The sequence below is a fragment of the Sinocyclocheilus grahami genome, unplaced genomic scaffold (genome assembly GCF_001515645.1).
Source record: "Sinocyclocheilus grahami isolate Dianchi unplaced genomic scaffold, SAMN03320097.WGS_v1.1 scaffold49.1, whole genome shotgun sequence".
Lineage (NCBI taxonomy): Eukaryota > Metazoa > Chordata > Actinopteri > Cypriniformes > Cyprinidae > Sinocyclocheilus > Sinocyclocheilus grahami.
In genome coordinates, this window is record NW_015505228.1 from 648,680 (window position 1) to 661,391 (window position 12,712).

The following is a 12,712-nucleotide window of genomic DNA, read 5'->3' on the forward strand; positions in this document are numbered from 1 at the left end:
ATGCATGCACTACCTTTCACTGTCACATTTTTCTTGCTAAACGTTCAAACAAAATAAGCATGAGCACATGATGAGACAGGAATTGTCAGAGTAAGAAAAATCGCACTCTTCCATCTCTCCTCCTATATATCAGATGTGTAGCTGCAATCCCCCTGATGAGTTTGACCTCTAAAATAAGCTTCAGTAATCCATGAATCAAGACCTTCAAACTGTGAGAAACACGTGACTCTTTGTTGTCACTTCCTTTAGAAATCACAAAGCCCGTCACAAGATGACAAGAGATTATTTTAAGTGACTTCACTGGAGTATTCTTTGTCAGGAGCAGGAACCTTTGAAGTCCATGAATGAAATATTTAGTAATGCATCTAATGTTTAATAAATGTGCCATAGATTGACACTGAGGGCGGTGGGAAAAGGGTAGGTGATGTTATTTTTAGCCTTTAATTTGATTTATTTTTACCTTACAATATTCTCATGCCAATAATTTATATTTTGAGTTATTTTTCACATTAATGTTTTTGAAAAAAGTAGATTTACTGCAGTTCTTATTGAAAGCTCAGTTATTTCCACCACTGAAATTCAAATGACGAATAAGCAAAGAATAAAATTGTGCAAAACATTTAAGTAAAAATAAGGAAAAGATCACAACATATAGCAGTTTTGAATACATTTACACACTTTATTGTAATATCATGAGCGATACTGAATTGATTTGTTAGGTTTGATTTTTATATGGCAGTGTCGTTATGCTTGTCAATCTTATGTGTCATATGCTACTTCCCTTTTCAGTCAAAGCCTCTTCCTGAAAGAATAAAAAATGAAATATCTATGTCAGTTTCAATTAGTGTAGGTGTCTGGAGCAGAGAGAATATCCTCTCGTTTCTGTACTCGGGGCCCTAAACCTCTAAATCCTGTTCTCTTTTTCTCTTTCAGATGTTTCTCTCTGGTGTGGTGCTGTTCCTCTGGCTGTCTGAAGAGATTTAAGACGGAGAAATCCAGCAGCAGGTAACTCTACTCAGTCATTAAGGCTGTTTTATTTGGCCTCTTCTTAAAGGATACAACAGCAGGAGAAATGCAGAATAAATGAGGTAGGCGTCAAAAAAAGAGCACAGAAAATGGATGCATGTCATATTTTATTTCCATGTAGCTTCTAATCAGATTGTAGCATCTTAAAGAGCGTTTCGAACGCCAACCAGGATATGAGCTTCATGTGGAGCCTGTTTCCCTCCTCCAAAATCCATCACAATAAATCACATCACTCTTACCACACAGCACAGCTCTGTTAGCACAGATGCAGAACGCTAAAATGGATACAAGTCTTCCTAAAACTGAACTAAGATGGCTTTAGACGTAGAATTGGGTATGGATGGTTGAGACGTGTCCCTGCCAAGTAAAAAAAATACCAATATTTAAAGTGACCACAGTTGTGTTTGAATGCAGTGCAAGTATTGAACAGTTATAAAAATGCAAAGTGATTTTGTGCTTTGTTTATGCTTGATGCCAAGAAGCTTTTGTGCAGTTTTTCACTTTGTAAATTATTGGCTCAGGGTTTCTGCAAGTCTTAAAAAGTCTTAATTCACCCTTCCACAGACCTAAAAAGGTTTGAAATCAGAGCAGAATGTCTGAAATTCATAAAGTCATGGCATTAAATGCTACATGCACTGCAAATAATAATGTCTTCCTCAGTATTTTTGTTTTGTTCTCCAATACAAGTATCTAAACATCCTTAAATCAAGATACATTTACAGAAATGTTCTCTTAGATGTTTTTTTGAAAGCATAAACTTTCTTAGTTGTTCAATTTCTGTCAGTGGGGTATGAAAATGTGTTTTCTCTTTGAATGAAGTTGATTATCCTGAGCCCATGGGCAGATATATGTTCATGTTTTAATGATAAACTTACTTAATTTTGATCAACTTCTCATAAAACAAGACTTCTTGTTTTAGGACATTTTGCTTCTCAAGTAAATGTATCTGGATTTTTAAAGAATTTTTATCTTCTTCACTAGAAAACAAGACAAAAATACTGAGAAAGAACTTTGTTTCTGCAGCGTGATCAGAAAGTACAGTAAAGGTTATTTCTATATTATATTGGTTGGGAGCAGAGATATTTAAGCCTTAAAGATTTTTTTTTTTTACATAATATATTCCATTCAATTTATTCCTTACATTTTCTTTACAGACATAAAGATAGATATAAAATGGTATGTACAAGACTGGCAATACAAATGTCATAAAATGTCTTAAAAATCTTAAATGTATCTTCGTAAAAACCTGTAGAAATCCTGTGACTAAACTATAAGGAAACAGCAGCAAGTTGTTTGCAGCCTTTTTAGTTCATGTTTGTAGGCTCACGATGTTGATTAAACGTACTTTCTTTCTCGAGTTAAACACAAAATATATATTTTTTTAAATATTACTCCCGTATTTATTTATTTATTTATTTTCCCCATACAATGACAGTCAGTTGTGTCCAGTGTTGTTTTGGTCCCCATTGACTTTCAATGTATGGATAAAAACAGTTCTCGTGTTCTGCAGAAGAAAGAAAGTCTCAGAGGTTTGAACTGACTATCACTTTAACTTTTTAATTGCACTTCACTATACTTATGTTTCCAAGAAGGATTTATGAATGCATCATATTTTTAGTTACTCCTAGTTCTCTCAACACATCTCCGGTGCAATTCACAAGCCATTTAATTAGTTCTCGATAACAAAAAGCAAACCAGATTCACATCAAAAGGAGCGTAATGACCCCACAATGCCTTGTCAGCTCCTAAAAAACATCGCAAATTATTCATTGTCTCTTTCGCTCATTAGCATGTAGTTTACATCCTTTATAAGAAAGGAAAACATGTGGTTTCTCATCTCAGAGCGGTTCCCCGCGCGGATCTACAGAGGATCTACACTTCAATGTTATCTTCTCTACTTCCTCCTCGTTCCCACTGGGACTCTCGTCCTCGCTTTGAAGTAGCTGCACTTGAAAAAGACATCTCATGCACGCTGAGAGGAGTAATATGAAAAAACGTAGAGAGACTTGTTGTCGTTGCTCAAAATCAAGCGAGTGCCGTTATGAGAAAAGCTTCTAAGACTAAGCGATGCCAGGAGAACCGCACGCCGTCCGTGCAATGCGGCACGCTGACTGTCTCTTCCGGCCCACTCGAAATAGCGAGACCTCCCTCCTCATTTGGTTGTGAAAACATCGCTCATTCTTGTCAGTGTGTGTCCTTTCATGCATACGATCTGGCAAACAAGTGGATCTCTCCCCCTATAGCTTGTTTGCATGTATAGTAAACGCTTTAATGTGCACCCGCTCTGCTCGGTTGCTGCTGGCTTCTTTAAACCAGCCTATTTTAGTTGTGATATTCGTTTGATGTTAATTGAAGCCGAGGGTAATGACAGCGCTGGCAGGCACACTTGTTCTACTTTGAGCCCAGAATCAAAAAGCAGGCTGCAGCTTTCTGCCATTTTCAGTATCTGACACGAGCGATCGTTTTCTATCAGACACCAGGGATTTCATCGGGGATAATATGATGATGCTATGGGCTGTCGTAATGAAGGATTGTGTGATGGAGGCTTGTTTTGGCACGTAATAGCTGGCTGACATAAATTTACACTTTTAAGAAAAATGGTTCTAAACAGTACCAGAAAAGGGTTCTTCGGCTTGTAACAATAGTAGAACCCCTTTTTAGTGCTAACTAGAACCTTTTTAATAGGGTTCCGTATAGAACCATGATTTGAAAATACTATATAGGACCTTATTGGCAGTGTTGGGGGTAACGCATTACAAGTAATGCAAGTTACGTAATCAGATTACTTTTTTCAAGTAACTAGTAAAGTAACGCATTTCTTTTTAATTTACAAGATCATATCTGAGTTACTTTTTTTCCCCAATTTATTGATTGAAAGTGAAAGTGACGTGACATGTGGCCAAGTATGGTGACCCATACTAGGAATTAGTGCTCTGCATTTATCCCATCCAAAGTGCACACACACAGCAGTGAACACACACACACAGAATGTGAATATCATTAATATTAGTATTATTTGTATACATTATTTATTAATATTATTTTTTACCCCTCTATCTGCCTGGTCTTATAATATCTTGAAGTGTCTATTAGGGTTTTACATAAAATCAACAACAATGTGTCAATTAGGTACTTTTTTTGATGACATGAAATTGTAGCAAAAATGACAGTGTTCTAACAACAGTTAATAGCAGAATACATTAATGAGTGACAATGGGCATTGAACATAAATAAATGCTTAAAGAAATCAAACAAAACAAAATAAAATAGTGTATTGAAGACCAAGCTCCAGTGAATTATCTTCACAATTCTCTATAATACCTCTAAGTTCATCATTATCTGTATTTTGGTGTGATCGAATGGCAGTTTCTCTCTGCAGATGATGAGGTTGTAGCATCTGAAAAGCACAATTGAGTTTAGATATACAATGTGTCTCCTTTCATTTGTTTATGTGAAAACAAATGTTTATGAAGGCCAAAAGTAGTATGTGAGCACTTCACAATATTAAAAGGAAAAGTAAAGTCAAGGGATAGCTTGGCATGTTTATGCATAAACCCTAGTAATAAAAAATATCTAACAAAATTGACCAAAAATGTAATATCTTTGTTACTTACTTAGTGAAAAAGAGGAGAGTATCCTTAACTGAATAGAGCTGGTCACACTTGGATGTTCTCTTAAACTAAAAAGAGAAAAGACATAGGAAACCAATTAGCATTTGAAATTCATAATTTATAGACATTTTAAGAAAGAAATCATTTACCTGTTGTGAGTGTGTTGACAGTCTGTGTATTTGGATGGCTGAGCTCCAGAAAATCAGTAATGAGCCATCTTAGAGTGTAGCCTCGATTAGGGTTTTACAGTAAAACAACAACAATAACCACAACAGCAGCATGTTGTGTGAATTATGTCAGTGCTCTTAACAACAGTTATTACCTTAATACATTAATGAATGACAAATGACATTGAACATGAATAAATACATAAAGAAGTAAAACACAAAATAAGAACAAAAAATAGATGTGATGAAGACCAACTTTCAGTGAAACAATCATAATCCAATCAATATGATGCCTTAAAGTCCATCATTTTGGTGTGATTATGTAGCGGTTTTTCTCTGCAGATGTTGAGGTTGTGGGATGTGATACATCTGAAATACACAATTGAGTTTAGAGTTATAGTGTGTCCATGTGTTTATGTAAAAACAATTATGTTTATGAAGGCCAAAAGCACAAATTTACAGTTTGTGAGCCCTTCACAATCTTTAAAAGAAAAAAGATTTTCATGGGATAGTTTTAATATTTTTTGTGACTGGGTATGTTTATACATAAACCCAAGTAATAATGAAAAAAATCGAACAATATGAATTATAAATTCATTGTCTCTTTTACTTGGAGAAGTTTCCACAGCTTAGCAGAGCTGCACGCACTTATATGTGGCCTAAAAAAAGAGATAAGAACATGTTTGTTTGGAAACCAGTTACATTTTTAAAGTTACATTTGTATTTAAATTTTAAGAATGAAAACATTTACCTGTTGAGAGTGTGTTGGCAGTCTGTGTAGTTGGATTTTCTGAACTCCAGAAAATCAGTAATGAGGAGCTTTGTCAGTTACAGATTCAAAAAAACAAAAGGGCGGGAAAAAAGAACTCTAAACTCTATAGCATGAAAGCTATGGTTCTAAATAAAACCATTACTGCATGTAAAGAACCTTTAAAGAACCATCTTTTTTTAGAGTGTAGGAAGCTCACTCTGTGATGCGTGTTCTGCGATTTGTAGGGATTGTTGCAGGGATTGATATGGTGTTTTATTGTTTTGTGGTTGCGGTCGACATTCATTGGAGTCGTAATACTTGGTCAAGCCTTGATGATAGTTATACCGGTCTTCAGTATGATAAGCAGGCAAGCTATGTACAGTGTTTAACCATGTATTTAGTCATATTTACAGTTTTTGTCTTGTTTTTTTTTTTATGCAATTCATCGCATCCAAAATAAAAGTTTTTGTTTACATAATATATGAGTGTGTACTGTGTATATTTATTATGTATATATAAATACACACGTTTATATTTAAGAAAAATATGTTGTTTTTATATTAAATATATTTATATATAATATAAATTATATGAATATAAATATATACATGTAAATATGTGTAAATATTTTGAAAATATACCGTATGTGTGTGTATTTATTTATACATAATAAATATACACAGAACACACATATATTATGTAAACAAAAACTTTTATTTTGGATGCGATTAATCGTTTGACAGCACTAATGTATGTAGGGATTGTTGCATTTATACGGTTTGGGAACTGAATTTATGGTTAACAAGACGTGATATGGTGTTTTATTGTTTTGTGGTTGCGGTCGACATTCATTGGAGTCGTAATACTTGGTCAAGCCTTGATGATAGTTATACCGGTCTTCAGTATGATAAGCAGGCAAGCTATGTACAGTGTTTAACCATGTATTTAGTCATATTTACAGTTTTTGTCTTGTTTTTTTTTGATGCAATTCATCGCATCCAAAATAAAAGTTTTTGTTTACATAATATATGAGTGTGTACTGTGTATATTTATTATGTATATATAAATACACACGTTTATATTTAAGAAAAATATGTTGTTTGTTATTGACATGTGATTTTGATTTTATACAACAGTTCAATAAAGAATAATTTACTATCAAGAGACTTACATTTTAGACAGCATATTGGCTGTTGCTGCGTCTATTTTTTGTAAATATTATAAATAATTTAATATCCTCTTGGTGTCATAATATTTAAAATAGTTTTAAAGAGTGGTATTTCAACCCATGTATGCTTATGTGTTTGACATGAGTGCATCAAATCAATATTAAAATGAAGGAAAATGTATCTATTTTTGGCTGTTTGTTGTATTGCTTTTTTGTATTTTTCTATTTGCTTTATTTTGCAAAGAAAAGTAACAGACCAACTGGCAAGTCAAAGCTCATCTATATCAATATTTAGTGTTTGAAAATGTGTTACTTTTTGGATTCTGCTAAAGTCTTTAGGGCACGTGGAATATTGTGCATTTTTCCTCTCAAATTCTCTCAAAACAGCCGTGTTTGTCATCCAGATATCTTCTAAAGCGTGAAAGGGTTAAGATTTGTAGACTTGGTTTATGAGGCGGCATGCTGTTTGCGCCAAAGCCATCGGAGGGGGTTTGGTTATTGCTGGTAATAGCATCATTAGGGGGAGAAGCGTTCCAAACCATATTAAAGCCTTATAGCTGTATCAGTCATGTGAAATGATATGCCTTTGTTACGCCAGACTCAGCCCACCGTTTCATCTACCTAACCCAGAGATATGGCTTTCATTGCTATTGGGCCCGCTGCTGTGATAGATGATGCTGTTTCTTGTGCCAACGGAGGCGTACAGCTCTGCTTTTCACTTGTTTTTAATTAGCTTTCCAATGCTAATCAGGATGACTTTATTGAGTCCATCCTCACTTAAGATAATTTTCCCCGGTCTCATCTCAAAAACAGATTGATAAAAAGAAGAATTTTCACTCAGGCACTTCAGCGCTCGCAGTACAATCTGTTTCCTGTGTAATTTTGAGATAAGGTGAAACAGTTCGACCCTCCATGCTGAAACTCTGCACGTCGGTGCCCTTTAGTGTGGTTTCGGCGAGATGGTGTGAGAAGATATTCCTCCGTCTCTCTCTCTCTCTGCTGAAGGGAGGAGGGAGGTGAGGTATGCACAAGGGGAAAGAGTTCCTCTCTCCTCAGTTAGGGTCATGTGAGCCGCTTGACGGATAAGCCTCGGTGCGGCGGGCAGAAAGCGCTAGAGGCGCAGTGCTGATTAAAACTCAGACTGCTATCTATCATCTGCCTTCCCCCACTCTGCCCTGGCCCCTTCCACCCTCCTCCAGCGCCGTCTTCCTCGTATTATTCTCTGGTGTGGGCGCCACGAAACAGATGGGTTTCCCAGAATCCAATATCGTTCGGTGGGGTAAAAGCCATTTGCATGAGCCCATCACCCTCCAACAGAAGACACCCTTATTCCTTACAGTGTGAGTAGACATCTGTGTCATGTATCTCTCTCTCTTTCTCTTTCTTTTCTATCCCTCTCTCTTTCGCAGACCAACGTCCTCATTTCTCTCTGCCAGTCCTCTTATCTTTTCATGGTGGCTTTTCTCTCACTGAAGATTTCACTGAGGTTCTGAGACCATCTTTTCTTTTCTTTTTCTCTATCTTTCTGTTGTTTATGATTCTGTATGCAAAAATAGTTTTTTTTTGGCATGATACACAGTGTTTACATGGCCAAGGAATTCATAAACATTGCACACACATTAAAGGAATATTAAAGGGCTTGTTTAGCTAAAATTGAAAATTCCGCCATCATTTATTCACCCTCATATTGTTCTAAACCTGCGTGAATTTGTTTCCACATAGACTATTGAAGGAGATGTTCATGACATTCTTTTTCATATATTGACAGTGAATGGTGACCAAGGGCTCACAAGCTCCAAAAACAATTTATTTGCTGTTCCAAGTCTTCATTTCACAGCTTTTTGTGAGGAAAAGACTGAAATTTTATTGAAAAAGTCATTATTTAGTGATAGTCTTCCCCTTTGCTATAACTCTCAAATCTTATGCATGCAGTTTCAAAATGTGCACATTTAAATTTCATGTTACAAGATGCAATGGAAGAAATGACACTTGGCATCATTAAACCTGGTATTACATGTCTTAGCATTTTTGTAAATACACCACCGCTCTAAAGTTTAACAGATTTTTTTTTTATTAAAATTAATATTTTTAACATTTTAAAATTAAAATGTTGCAAAATATTTCTGTTTCAAATAAATAATATTCTGTTACACTTTCTGTTCATCAAAGAATCCTGAAAAAAAAAATCACAAAAAATGACACTTGGCATCATTAAACCTGGTATTACATGTCTTAGCATTTTTGTAAATACACCACCGCTCTAAAGTTTAACAGATTTGTTTTTTAATTAAAATTAATATTTTTAACATTTTAAAATTAAAATGTTGCAAAATATTTCTGTTTCAAATAAATAATATTCTGTTACACTTTCTGTTCATCAAAGAATCCTGAAAAAAAAAATCACAATATCCACAAAAAGCAGCACAAATATTTTCAGCATTGATTTAATTAATTTTTTCTTGAGCAGCACATCAGCGTTATAGAATGTGACACTGAAGACTGGGATAATGGAAAATTCACCTTTGTCATCACAGAAATAAATTACAGTTTATTAAAATACAAAACTGTTTTTCAGATTGTGACAATATTACAGTTTTACTGTATTTTTAGCAATTTAATGCAGCCTTGGTGATCATAAGAAAGTTCTTTCAAATCTTAATTATCCCAAACCTTTGAATATTAGTACACACATGTGAATGAGTGTCTTCGGCAAAAACAAAACCTTTGTATGACTTCAGAAATGCTTTTGTTACCATTTTATCACCAGTCTCAGCATTCTGATATTCAACATTCTCTGTTTTTGGAAGAAACATAAGCCTTTCGAATGACATGAGGGTAAGTAAATGATGACCAAATGTTCTTTTTTTTGTGTGTGAACTATAAGATATTTTGAATTGCAGAATGTTTATTTGTAAATAAATTCCTTTTTCTCAATGTGCACCCATTTTTCATCTCTGTGCAAGGACTGCAGGTCATGTTCAGCTTGCTCTTGTTTGTTCCACTGGCTCATTTCATGCAGCATGGTTTGCACTTTCTGGGGATTTATCTAGATAGAAGGAGGCACTTCAGTGGATTAGATTCATTTTAGGTTGACATTTTTCTGCCGGTTTGCAAAATGAGGAAGGTGATAATTTGTGTAGTTGGGGCATGAGGTCAAGAATTTGGTTTCTGCCTTATTTTGTGTGCAATAAGAGCTCAGCATGCCTCCTTGTAGCCAGTTTCCCTCTCTCTCTCTCATTTTCTGTGTCCTGGCGGCCTGATTTTCAAGCCCCTCAGTAATAGGATTATGTGTGCCATGGCTGACTTTGTAAGAAGAGAAAAAGCAAAAAAGAGATGTCAACACACAGTGTTCTTGATGGACACAAATGGAAAGACCTTTAAAAAAGATCACCTAGTAACAAGAGGACACGCTTGGGTTTCTAGGAAACAGTCTAGGTGGGAGATCACAGGAAAATGGGCCTAAGAGACAGAAACAATGTGTAAAGACAAAAGTTTTGGTTACCATAGAAGCACAGGGCTCACAAAATTTCTAAATCGCTGGTAGCACTTCGGGCAGACATTCTTCAGATTTTGGTAGCCCAAAATGAATTTAAGTAGCCCGAATAAAAACATTGGCTGAACTTCACTGCGGACAAATCAGCATGATTAAAAACTTCAGTGATTGCTTTTTTTCAAGAGTCAAGAGAGTAGGGGTGCAACAGATCACAAAACCAACGGCTCGGATCATATTGCATTATCATATCAGATTTTGAGTAACAGATCGGATCATTTTGCAGATGAGCAAAAAATATATGGTTCTTTATTATTTAAATAACAGAATCCTTCTTTGATACCACAGCAAAAACTAGTAGCATATAGGGATGTAACGATTCACTCAACACACGATGCGATACGATTCACGATACTGATTTCACAATACAATTTTTCTTTTCAACAAAATGAGATTTAAGACGAATTATAAATGAAAAGGTGTCCTTTTATTATTTCTCCAACAAAATGCTGCACATTTCTTTGTGAAATTGAAATATGTCAAATAATAAAACTAACTTAAAATTTTAAAACAAATCCAAAATCAAATAATTAAATAATAATACAAATAAAATAAATCTCTTCATATAAACAAGCTTTGGCTGTGATTTTTCCATTTTAAATCAGAGGCAACCACTGCATTTTAATCACGATCCAAACAAAGATGCTAAATACATGTTATTTATAATGCAATTAGATTGTATAATTTCGAAATTTGAAGCAAAAACAGATTGGTCTGACTTTAGCTTTGTAAATGAGATGCAAATGTCACTCTCTGACAGCAGGTGGCGCTTATGGAACAGCCCATATTTATAGGCTGCTGCCCCTTTAAGACCGAATGCACGGATCCAATATAATGATGCACTTGAGATTTCTTTCTCCACTGTTTACGTTCACTTAAGACATAACCCACTGTGTTTACAAGAATACTTGCCGAGAACGTTATTTTGAGATAATTGTGTGTATGTGTTCATTCAGATGCAAGGATATGCTAAAGAGGAATCGATTATGTGTACGCGCACTGTCTGAAACGCGGCTCTCTGTGTGCGCTTTGAATGAGTGCGCGCCGCTCCGAATGCGCGTGAATGGTTTAAAACACTTGAATGTTTAAATCGGCAAGACTTAGAAGCACGTGCAAAAAATCAGCTATGATCCGTTTTACCCCTACAAGCTACTGAACAACTCAAATCAAGGAAGGAATTTTATATCACTGTTCAAGATAGCCCATCGGGCGGTAATACATTTTGGTAGCGATTTTGCGAGCCCTGCTGATGATTTCTTTCTTCTGTTGAACACATAATACGATTTTTTGAAGAATGTTGATAACCAGACAGCTGCAGCTAGCTGTTTACTTTCATAGTATTGTTTTCATACTATAGAAGTCATTGGCCAGTGGCAACTGTTTGGTTACCAACATTCTTCAAAATATCTTCTTTTGTGTTCAACACAGGAAAAAAAACCGTCAAAAATGAAAAGAAAAAAAATAACCACTTGAGGATGGGTAAATCATGAACGGCTCGGATCATATTGCATTATCATATCAGATTTTGAGTAACAGATCGGATCATTTTGCAGATGAGCAAAAAATATATGGTTCTTTATTATTTAAATAACAGAATACTTCTTTGATACCACAGCAAAAACTAGTAGCATATAGGGATGTAACGATTCACTCAACACACGATGCGATACGATTCACGATACTGATTTCACAATACAATTTTTCTTTTCAACAAAATGAGATTTAAGACGAATTATAAATGAAAAGGTGTCGTCTTATTATTTCTCCAACAAAATGCTGCACATTTCTTTGTGAAATTGAAATATGTCAAATAATAAAACTAACTTAAAATTTTAAAACAAATCCAAAATCAAATAATTAAATAGTAATACAAATAAAATAAATCTCTTCATATAAAAAAGCTTTGGCTGTGATTTTTCCATTTTAAATCAGAGGCAACCACTGCATTTTAATCACGATCCAAACAAAGATGCTAAATACATGTTATTTATAATGCAATTAGATTGTATAATTTCGAAATTTGAAGCAAAAACAGATTGGTCTGACTTTAGCTTTGTAAATGAGATGCAAATGTCACTCTCTGACAGCAGGTGGCGCTTATGGAACAGCAGGTGTTTAACACTAGAACCGCCAGGGGTCGCTGTATACCTAAAACTGCCAGCGGGTAAATTTTACCCACACACATGAAAGCTGTTTCTGAATGGCTAAAGAACATATTATTTCACTGTATTATGCTACTGTCTTCACAAAGAAGTGTCCAGAGTCATGAAATGATTATGTCTAGTCATCAACTATATTTTTGTCCTGTTGTTTTATGTTCAAAACTTTTTTTATGCAGGCTACACTAGTCACTTTTCATAACGGTCAATATTAAGCTAAACAAGCCTGCACTGACAACGAGAATTAGAAGGAAGTAAATACATATTTAGGTGGTGTAAC

The 12,712-nt window shown here is 35.0% G+C and overlaps 1 protein-coding gene across 1 annotated transcript in view; it reads left to right on the forward strand.

Moving 5' to 3' along the window:
* rarab (retinoic acid receptor, alpha b) overlaps nt 1-12,712 on the forward strand; it is a 132,214-nt gene that overhangs the window by 26,313 nt on the left and 93,189 nt on the right. The window contains exon 2 of the mRNA XM_016269022.1: nt 934-1,005. The gene's annotated coding sequence lies outside the window, so the exon portion shown is untranslated. The remainder of the gene's footprint in view (nt 1-933; nt 1,006-12,712) is intronic.